Genomic DNA, 11,274 nt, shown 5'->3' with positions numbered 1-11,274 from the left:
ATATACACACAAGTAGCTATTAACCAAGAAACAAACACAAATTTGCTATTACAAGAAAACGAATTAAAACGTTGCATAAAATTCAATAATCAATATATTTGTCCGCAACAGAATGCGATATATAGAATTAACGAAGAAACACCTTCTGAAATTCAAATGTATACGACATTACAAAACACAAAAAACTGCCACTTAAAATACATTATAGCTAACCACACCTTCGTAATAGCATTAACACAAAAAAATACGTGGTTATATTCCACCAATAGTGAGCAAACCACTCACATTCAATGTAAAGAAAAAACATTTTATGAAAAAATTAACAAAACAGGAATTATACATGTTAAAGATCAATGTAGAGTAATAATTGAAGACAAGATTTTACAAGCACAAGGTATCATAAAGAGCACATTAATACAAACGCACATACCTGAATATAATATAACATTAGAACAGAAAAATATAAACGCGATAAAAAACAAAAACGAAATCCTACACGTAAAACCAAATAAAATAATACACATCCCATCCGAGTTGGCAGAATTAAGTAACAAAATAACACAAACATATAGAAATTTAGAAAACAACTCAAACTCGTTTCTACATTATAAAAATATTATATACACAACAGCACCGAGCGGAATAACCATAGTCATAGTGATTATAATTGCGATAATGGTAATAAAGAAAATTAAAAGCGAAAAAAACTCGCCGATCGTAATAGAACGTAGCAACAAACGAAATATTAGAACACAACCTAAACCAATATTAAAACGCAGACATAGCCTACATGTACAGTTGTAAGAAAAAACGATTGTAAATACAATTATATACGGGAAAATAAAAAATTGTAACGAAGCGAAAAACATAAGCATAAGTAAGGAAAACGATTATAACTATTATTGTAACGGGAAAAATGATAAATTGTAAAGCGTTCGTAATTTAAGGCGAAAACGTCGCTCCAGACCCTCCGTTTTCTTGCTCCATGGGAGGAGGAATGTTATAATCGTTAGTATTATTTTTAGCGTTGCCGAAACGTTTCGTAAGAAACCGCTTCGACAGCGCTACAACATTATTATGATTGCGCAAGTGCTACGCTAAGCGTCGCCTTGAAAATATATTACAACATATTGGGGACAGGTCAGCATTAAATGCAACAACTTTACAGTTGTCTAAACACCCCCGCCTATGACCTAATTATAGATTATAAAAGGACCAGAGAAGAACGCCAAACAGGTTATTGCTCCTCCGGTCCTGCGACAGCAACTTACGCGACCGTCAATTTGTATTAGTTAATAAGAACTCGGGAAGTTCACACAAGAAGTGCATTAAATTTATTTATTTAACTACATCATTCCGCCTTTGCATTCTCGGCCCACCGATCCCGAACCTACTCAACGTGCCCCTCCACTTGGGGCGCAACAGGCTACACTTGGTCAATTTCGAAGAAGTACAAAATTGGTTGGATGAATGGTTTCGGTCCAAAGACGCATCGTTTTATCGTCGCGGTATTCATGTATTGCCAGAGAAATGACAAAAATGTGTAGCTAGAGAGGGACGATACTTTGAATAAACAATTTTTTGTATTTCTCTTGAAATTTTCCATTTTTCATCGATCAAAAAAACCCAAAAACTTAGTTGCCTAGTAAATGTTTATTAAATATTAAAAAACAAAATATTTTTCCAAACGTTAAAATACATTATTTTAATGAAAAAAAAGAACTTATCTCATTAACGTTTCTAACGTTTTAAAAATCTCTTCAAATGTTTTTTAAATGTTTTTTAAAATATTGTTTGCCCATTGAGTAACAAAAATAACTAGTATATAAGTAAAGAATATTATATTATATTCGTAATATTTTTTACACATGTAATGTTGCTAATGTAATATTACAAATTAATCCCTCATAGCATAAGATCTAGGGATAACTTGGGAACTTGTGTGGACATTTAGAAGTCCTCGAAATATTTTTAGGATGTTCTGAGAACTTATGCGGACATTAGCAAACCTCTAAATGTCTTTGGGAATCTTTTAAATCTTATGCTATGTGGGATGCCACTGCTATGTCTCTGCAACATTACACTGTAATATGCAATGTTACAACATTATTATTATATAAAAATATAATCTATAAAATGTTATCTATAAAAATAACAAACTTATCTTTTTATTCGAAAAAGAAATTCATCTATAACCAAATAAATGTTATTATAACGTCATTTTAACGTCTTAAAACATGATGTTAAATACAGGTCCTTAAAGGACAAATGACGTTGCTGACCAATAGTGGTGACATATTGACGTTAAAATAACGACAGCTTGTTGGGACATTCTTTATACGTTCCTTGGATAAAGTTTGTTGATGATTGTTTTTCTTCTTATGAATATAATTTCTTACTTTACATGTAAATAATGTTAATATATATGTAAATTGTCTGTGTTAGATATATGTTAATAAAGGAAAACAATATATTTTATCAATAATGATCAACGTTACTTCAAGTTAAAATAAAACATTCTGCAGATGTGAGGTTGTTTGATATAATTTTTGACAAAGAAATATGTCCTTAGGTAATCCTATGAATTACGTTTCAGTTTGGATCAAATTGGAATCATTCTGATTAAATTAGAATATCCTATGAAGATCTATTGCTGTGGGTTAGTCTTGCCAATGGGTTAAAAGTTATTAACAAAAAAAGTTGCATAAAATGAATGTAACTTTTGGATACACGCACATACCCGGACGGACGGGCGAGCGCGCGGGCGGGCGAGTAGTGTGTGTGTATGTGCGTATGTAATTGTACGTCACACACGGGTTCTAACTTTTCAACATGTATTTGTATGAATTTTTCAAAATATCACACGATTTTAATGCGTTGTGGAAATTTTAAAAAGTTAGATAAATAACTAACCCGTAGTGTCAGTCAGGCTGCTGCCGTGTGTTACGTTCAGTTGCATATGCACGCACACACATGCACAGATACACATACATACACATCCCGTCCGCCCGGACGGGCTCGTGGTGTGTGCGTGTGTTTCTGTTATATTTGAATTTTTACAAATAGAATGTAATTTCTCCCACACATTAATTTATGCAGTGTCGTAAAATTACATGGATGATTGTTATCATCCAAATACTCAGTAAGCAATCTATGCGCAGACTGATGTCAGATTGGCAACAGAATATGTCGAATTCGAGCAGGATCTGTCGACAGATCCATAATCATCTGCGTCCCCAATCTGCCATCAGACTGCTGATAGGTTCTGCTAACAGACTCTGACATCAGAATGGCGGCAAATTGCGCGCAGAGCCTACCGACAAACTCTGACTGCAGATTGCGCGCAGATTCTGTCATTTAGTAGGTTCTTCAATTAAATTTTTGGTAGAAAATTTTCTCATAACTTTTCATACTTACTCATAGAATGAGCGCTTTCTCATAAATACTTATAAATACTCGTAAAATACAATAAAGAAAAAAGTTTTTCTATATTATTTTTTCATAATTTTTAAGATTTTCTCTGATGAGATTCGAATTTGAACCGAAGACATATTTTGGATAATCGTCCGTCACCTTAAACACTACGCCAATTCCTAAACCACTTGATAAAAAGTGGTTTGTATTGCCTACTTAAAATTTAAGGACGAAAAATCTTAGAGTTTGTTCGCCTTTTAAACCGCAAAATATAGATGAAACCGTTTAACGTATAAATAATGTAAAAAAGACCGGCGCGATAATTCAAAATTAATTTTCTACTAAGTATTTTCTACTGTATAGAAAATTACTGCAGTAAAACAGCAGATAATAACATTTTTCTATAATGCTAATAAAATCATGGGAGTAATGTACATGGACCCCGCATACGGTCAAAAAAGTGAACCTAACATATAGAAAGACACTATAGACATAATATACATAGACCCCGCATACAGTCAAAAAAGAGAAGCCAATAGTACAGCCCTTCTGTTCTCTGTCTCTTTCTGCACAAAGTGTGCAATAAGATTTAAGTAAGACATTTACTTGCCAGTCTAGTCGGGGTGCTATTGCGCTCTATATTATGGAAACGAGAAATGGAGGCACGCGCGACAAAAAAGTGACAAAATAGGAAAAAAACTATAGTCCCTCTATTCTCGCTCTCTTTCTAGATGTTGGTTTCACTCTATTAGACGACAGAACATAGGGCATTCGGAGTCCATGTATATTACGTCCATGAATAAAATACTGTGCTTTTACATGTGCGAATTAATTTGGTCGATCGTCCAGTTCATATTGTATTAAATTTTATCACAATTGATGCATGATATATTTTCAAATAAATTATCACAAAAATTCTGTAAAAGTTATTTACATGTGTGGGGAGTAGTATGTGTAGTTTAATACAAGAGAAAATCAAACGCGTTACGTCAACAGCTTTATTACACACTCTCACTCCACAAAAGAAACTATTGCAAAAGCAATACAATAACAATCAGCGTAAGGTTACGCGCTTGCACTCGAGATACTCCGACTAGGTTGCACAGCTCAAGCGGCCGACCGCACTCTCATACACGCGCTACTTAGATTATCTAGCGCAGGTCGCATGCATTCACACAGGAATGCTCTCTCGCGCCGTGCTGGACGCAGCACGGCGGACGGACGGAATGGAAACGCACACCACTCACGAACACTACTATTTGCCCCGACTACGAACATCGGGGTTTCGCGCTATAACGACGACCGGCAAGATACCGCGCGGAAAAGGAACACAAAATGGCGGCTACGTACCGCGCACGTGGCAAGCACGTGCCCCGAGCGCCCGCACGGAACGTGCACGAAATGGCGGCTCACGTACCGCACACGTGGCAAGCACGTGCCCCGAGCGCCCGCACGGAACGTGCACGAAATGGCGGCTCACGTACCGCACACGTGGCAAGCACGTGCCCCGAGCGCCCGCACGGAACGTGCACGAAATGGCGGCTCACGTACCGCACACGTGGCAAGCACGTGCCCCGAGCGCCCGCACGGAACGTGCACGAAATGGCGGCTCACGTACCGCACACGTGGCAAGCACGTGCCCCGAGCGCCCGCACGGAACGTGCACGAAATGGCGGCTCACGTACCGCACACGTGGCAAGCACGTGCCCCGAGCGCCTGCACGGGACGTGCACGAAATGGCGGCTCACGGGCCGCACACGTGGCACGCACGTGTAACACGACGGCTCGACCGCGACCTGGACAACGTACGTCCAGGGGGAACGGCGCTCGACGAACACGATCCGCGTCTAGCACACGATGCTGGGGCACCTGCGAGGGCAGGGTGCCCGCGCGGAACACTATTGAACAGCAGCTCTCACGCCGCACACGCAGAGATCACGTGCCCGGCGGCTGCGGCGAGAGCCGGGACGACTGCGACCTGGGCTCCGCACGTCCAGGGCAGGGCGCTTAACGGACGCGAGCTAAAACTAGAGAGCGGACGGCGCGGACAAAATAGAGAACGAACGGCGCGAACAAAGGAACTCTCTCTTACGCAGGAGAGCACCGCGAGAACGACACGTGTACCGGCGGATTTGCACACACAAAGAACTCTCTCTGTGACTAACTGACTAGCTCTCTCGCTCGTAATCGCTCTCCCTAACTCTCTCGATCGATGCTCGGATCGATCTTTTAATACGATACGTGGCGCCACGGCGAGGTTGCGAACAACTCGCGCGGCTGGAGCCTCTGCTTGCGGCGGTTGACGCGTGATGGCGACAGCCGTCCATCGCACGCACTAGGATGCGAAACCCGCGAAGCCGGAGGTGGAGGCGAAGGCGCCACACATGTTTTCATTGTATACATGGCCAGACTAATATTTTATTCGGTGCTGTTGTCTTCAGTGCTTATTGCATGACGGTTAAATCGGTCAGATTTAATGATATAATGACATTAAGAAAAATAATAATATGAGAAATTGTATGAAAAATTATGAGAACAAATTTTACCAGAGATGGTAAGAATATGTACGCCTTTAAATGGCCATTTAAACTGACCATTTAACCGTTGTACTATTCTATATTTGTACTTGTTATTTCTCTATTATTATTGCTTTATTATAAGAAAGGTGCAATATAATTTTAAAAAGTAAAAATTGCTTTTTATGGTGTATACATATACAATTATTGCACAATATAATTATTGCACAATATAATTATACTCCTTTCGGAATTTTACATGGTGTATATGTAAAACTGCCCCATTTAATAGCGTATATATGGCCCTTGATAAAATTAAATAGCCTATCTAGGAAACAGAATCTACGCGCAATCTGCCGTCAGTCTGTCGTTAGAGTCTGTCGACAGGCTCTGCGCGCAGTCTGACACCAATCTGTCGTCAGAACAGATTCTGTGTGCAATCTGTTGTTATTCTATCTACAGACATTTTTGACAGACTGCGCAAAATCTCATCGCGCAGGTTTGACTATCTGGATATAATAGGAACACACGCACACACCGCGAGCATGCGGCGGGCGGGCGAGCAATGTGCATGCGTGCGTGTGTGTGTGTGTGTGTGTGTGTGTGTGTGTGTGTGTGTGTGTGACTTGCACATGCACGAGTCATGTAAAAACAATATTTGCAAATAGGTTAAAACAGTGTGACTTTTTACTTTAGGATAATATTTGAAAAATATATATATTTTAATTTTTATATACTTTTAATTAAGAATAAATAAAATTTTATTAGAAAACAACATGAAATGATTTTATAATCAATGATACAATTTTACAAAATTATCTCGTGTATTTGTCATGATATTGTTCTACTGCTTGCAGTCCGCTGCTTGCAGTCGTGAGAGAGCACTAAGTAGCTTTGGATTGTCATGAATCACATAACAGTAGTACCAGGTATGTAAATATGAAACCGGAATTTTTGTATAGAAAATACACGTTTATCCCAGGCAGCAACGTGATTTTCACGTCGATTAATGGTGATTACCGGTCCTAGACGTCATGTACCCAATAACTGCCGTTTAAAAGACGTACATATTATGACGTACTAATAACGTCAATATAAAGATGTCTATAATACGTTATAGGCCGTGAAAGCCTCAAATCTAGTAAAATAAGAATGTGTTTCCCATATATTTACTCATACAAGATAGAGCTCCTAGGGACGTCTTTAAGACGATCAAAGGACGTCTTACGCCTTCAGAAAATTCTCAGAACATCCCTCGGATAAAGTGTACTGAATATATGAAGTCATATTTTAGTTCATATTGCTTTCACTTTTTGCACTCGATTTTCTCACTTTTGCTTTTTTCAGCATTCGATTATGTATCCGTTTCGTTCGAAGTACGAAGATTGCAGGCAACACGAATAAACCTATGCCTGCGCATGCGTGTACGTACCGTATTCGCTCGTGACATGTTTTTACTTAACTACGTTCTCAACCGGCTTATTTGTGGAGAATACTTTTTTTGCATATATACAATCTACGTTCTGCTTTTTGGTAAGTATCTATTACAAAGTATTACAAGTATAAGTATTGCAAAGTAGGACTTCCGTTTCCGGTAGCTGGAGTGACTGACGTATGTGTGGAAGTGTGTGTAGTGAGAAAGAATTTTCAGAGGATAGGGAGGGTGTGGTGGAGGGTGAGGTGGTGAGTGGATAGGGAAAGAGCAAGTGGTGTTGGGAGAGTGAGGGGAAGGGACGGGGGAAAGGGGGTTAGAAGGCAGAGGTGAAAGTAGGCGGGTGGGATTTGGAGGTTAGACGGGTAGAAGAAAGAACGGGTCGAGAACGGTGATAGAGTAGATAGTAGAGAGGAAGCGGGTAAGAAGGGGGAGACAGCGACACCGCAGGTAGAACTAAGAAGTAGAGAAGGAGAGAATAGGAGGTAAAGCGCGAAATTTGAATTGGACAAAGTTGATAGGATAGGAGAAAGACAGGATGCAGGAGGGAAATGGGGTAAGAGAGGGAAGAAGGGAGAAGGGAAAGGAGGAGGGGGGGATAGGGGAGGAGAAGAGGAAGGTGGGAAGGCCGAGTAAGGTGGAAAGTTTAGCGAGGGGTAGGGCAAACAGTGTGCCTATATTAGAATCCTTCAAGAGAGGAGAGAAAAGGAAAGAGATTCAGGGGGAGGAGGCAGGAGCGGGGGAGGGAGAAATTTTTAAGAGGAGCGCAAGGGTAATGATTTCTCCGGTAAGAAAGGAAGAGGGGGGATTGGAAGAGATATTAAGGGAGGTAAGGGAGGGTTTTAAGGAAATGAGGAGAGAGTTGAGAGAAATGAGGGAAGATAGAGAAGAGATGAGAGAGGGGATGGAGGAAATGAGGAAAAGATTAGACGGATTGGAGAAAAGAGTGGAGGATATAGAAAAGGGTGGAGGGGGTGAAGGCGAGAAGGGAGGAAGGAAAAAGGTTGAAGAGGAGGGGATGGTGCAGGTAGGGATAAGGGGTGAGGGAGAGGTAAAAGGATTAGAAGAAAGAATGAAGAAGTTAGAGTTAGAAGGAGAAAGGAGGAAGAGGGAGGAGAGAAAGAGGAATGTAATTATTAAAGGGGTTAAAATAAAGGAGGTGGGGATGGAGGGGGTAAGAAAGGAGGTGGAGAAGATAGTGGGGGCAACGGGAGCAGTAGTGAAAGTAGAGGGAATAAGGAAGCTGGGGAATAAAGATAAGGAAGGGAGGGAAATGGTGTGGGTAAGGTTTGCGAGTGTCGGGGAGAAAATTGATGTGATGAAAGGGAAGGTGAAGCTGAGGGATAGGAAGGAGTGGATACTGGATGACTTGACGGAAAAAGAGAGGAGGGTGGAGTGGTGTCTAAAGAGGGAAGCAGAAAGGTATAGGAGGGAAGGTAAGGTAGTTAGGGTGGGATATATGAAAATGTGGATAGAAGGGAAATTATGGGTGTGGGATGAATTTAAAGATGAGTTAAGGGAATGGAAGGGAAGGGAGGTAGGAAAGGAGGGGAAGGAAAAGGGAGGAGGGAAAGGGGCAGACTTAGCGAAAGAGGTTTTTTAGAAGAAGGGGGGAGGCAAAGAGAGGGTGAGAAAGAAGTGAACAGGAGGATAAAATACGGGAAAAGAAGGGGGAATAGAAGAAAAGGAGATGGTAAAGAATACAAAATTGGTTACTGGAACGTGGCTGGTATGGAAAATAAGGAGGAGGGTTTTAGAGAGAAACTGAAGGAATGGGATGTGATGTTTTTGAGTGAGACATGGTTACAAAGGAAAGGTTGGGAGAGGGTGCAAAGATGGTTGCCGAAGGGATATGTTTGGGAAGTGCAGGAGGCGGGAAGGAAGAGTAAAAGAGGGAGAGCTATGGGGGGAATGATTGTAGGGATAAGGGAGGGAATAAGGAGAGAAAAGGAGAATAGGGTAGAGAGGGGAGAAGGAATTCAAATGGTTAAAGTAAGGTTAGGGGAAGAATGGTGGAGGTTAGTGGGAGTGTATGTTAATGGAGATTTAGAGGAGAAAACGAGGCGAGTAAGAGAGTGGACGGAGGAGAAAGAGGAAGGGGTGAGAGTGTTAATAGGGGGGGACTTTAATGCAAGAACTGGAAGGGAAGGTGGAGGGATGGAGGAGGAGGGAGAGGGTGGGGTATGGGAGAGAGTGAGGAAATCGAAGGACAAAAAGATGAATAGGGAAGGGAGGAGATTGTGTGATTATGTAAAGGAACTTGGATGGTCGATAATGAACGGATGCACAAAAGGGGATGAGGAGGGGGAATTGACATATACGGGAGGGAAGGGGGGGACCGTGATAGATTATGTGATAGGAAATGAGGAGACGAGAGGGAGAGTTAAAAAATTGAAGGTGGAGGATTGGGTGGACTCTGATCACCAGCCGATAACGGTGTGGGTGGAGGGGGGAGGGTATAGGGAGGTGAGGCCCAGGAAGGGAATGGCGAGAGGAAGGAGAGGGGTGTGGACGAAGGAGGGAAGGAGTAAGTTTGAGGAATATGTAGGAAAGAGGGACGACGAGGGTGAAGGGGTGGAAGAGGGATGGAAGAAGCTGAAGAGGAGGGTGGAAATTGCCTTAGAGAGAGTAGAGAGAGAAGAAAAAGAGGAGAAGAGAGGATGGTGGGATAAGGAGTGTAGGGAGATGAAAAGAGATGTTGAGGAAGAGTTAAAAAGGTGGAGGGAGAGAGGAGGAGAGGGCGAGAAATTTAAGGAGAAGAGAAAAGGGTATAGGGTGCTGTGTAAGGAGAAAAAGAGAAGGGAGAAAGAAAGGTGGGAAAGAGAAGTGGAAGGAGTGAGGTCAGAAAGAGATGTTTGGAGGGTGGTAAATAAAGGAAGGAAAAAGAGAAAAAGAATAAGGGAAGGGATTGAAATGAGTGAATGGGAAAGGCACTTTAGAGGAGTACTGGGAGGGGTAGAGTGGAGGGTGAGAGGGGATGTGAGGAGTAGAGGGGAGGAGAAGGAGGAAGGGATAAGCAGGGAGGAAATTGGGAGGGCGATAAGGAAGCTAAAGGAGGGAAAAGCGGCGGGAGGGGATGGGATAGTAAACGAAGTGTGGAAATATGGTGGAAAAGAAATCAGGGAATGGCTGTGGGAGATCGGTAATAAAGTTTGGAAAGGGGAGGGATGGCCGGAGGAGTGGAGGGAGGGTATTGTAGTACCGATAGTGAAAAAGGGGGAGGGTGAGAAGGTGGAGGAGTATAGGGGGATCACTTTGACGCAAACGGCGTACAAAGTGTATGCCATGGTTCTGGCTGAGAGGTTGAGTGAGGAGGTGGAGAGGAAGGGATTGCTACCACCGAGTCAAACAGGTTTTAGGAGAGGGGTAGGGACGATAGACCAGATATATGTTTTAAATTATTTAATTAATAAGAGAGTGGCGGAGAGGAAAGGCAAGATGGTGGTGATGTTTATAGACATGAAGGCAGCGTTTGACTCGGTGGATAGGGAGATCCTGGTACGGGCGATGAGGAAGAGGGGTGTTAGGGAGAGTTTGGTTGTGAGGTGTGAAGAGGTGTTGGAAGAGACAAGGAGTAGAGTGAGGGTGGGGGATAAGGTGGGGGGAAGCTTCTGGACGGGGAGGGGGGTTAGACAGGGGTGTCCGCTGAGTCCGAGTCTGTTCACCTTGTTGTTGGCGGATTTGGACGAGGAGCTCGAAAAAGAAGGATGGGGGGGAGTGAAAGTTAAAGGGAGAAAGATATTCTCGCTGGCATATGCGGATGATGTGGCGGTTGTGGCGGAGGAGGAAGTAGGGATGCAAGGAATGATAAAGACTTTGGAAAAGTATATAGAACAGAAGGGACTGGAGGTGAATATAGAAAAGACCAAAGTTATGAGGTGTAGAAAGGGGGGTGGGAGGCAGAGGAAGATG

This window comes from Odontomachus brunneus, unplaced genomic scaffold (assembly GCF_010583005.1).
Source record: "Odontomachus brunneus isolate Ranch 3 - 2012 unplaced genomic scaffold, Obru_v1 Obru_scaffold_277, whole genome shotgun sequence".
Taxonomy (NCBI): Eukaryota; Metazoa; Arthropoda; class Insecta; order Hymenoptera; family Formicidae; genus Odontomachus; species Odontomachus brunneus.
Note: the sequence above shows the minus strand (reverse complement) of the source record.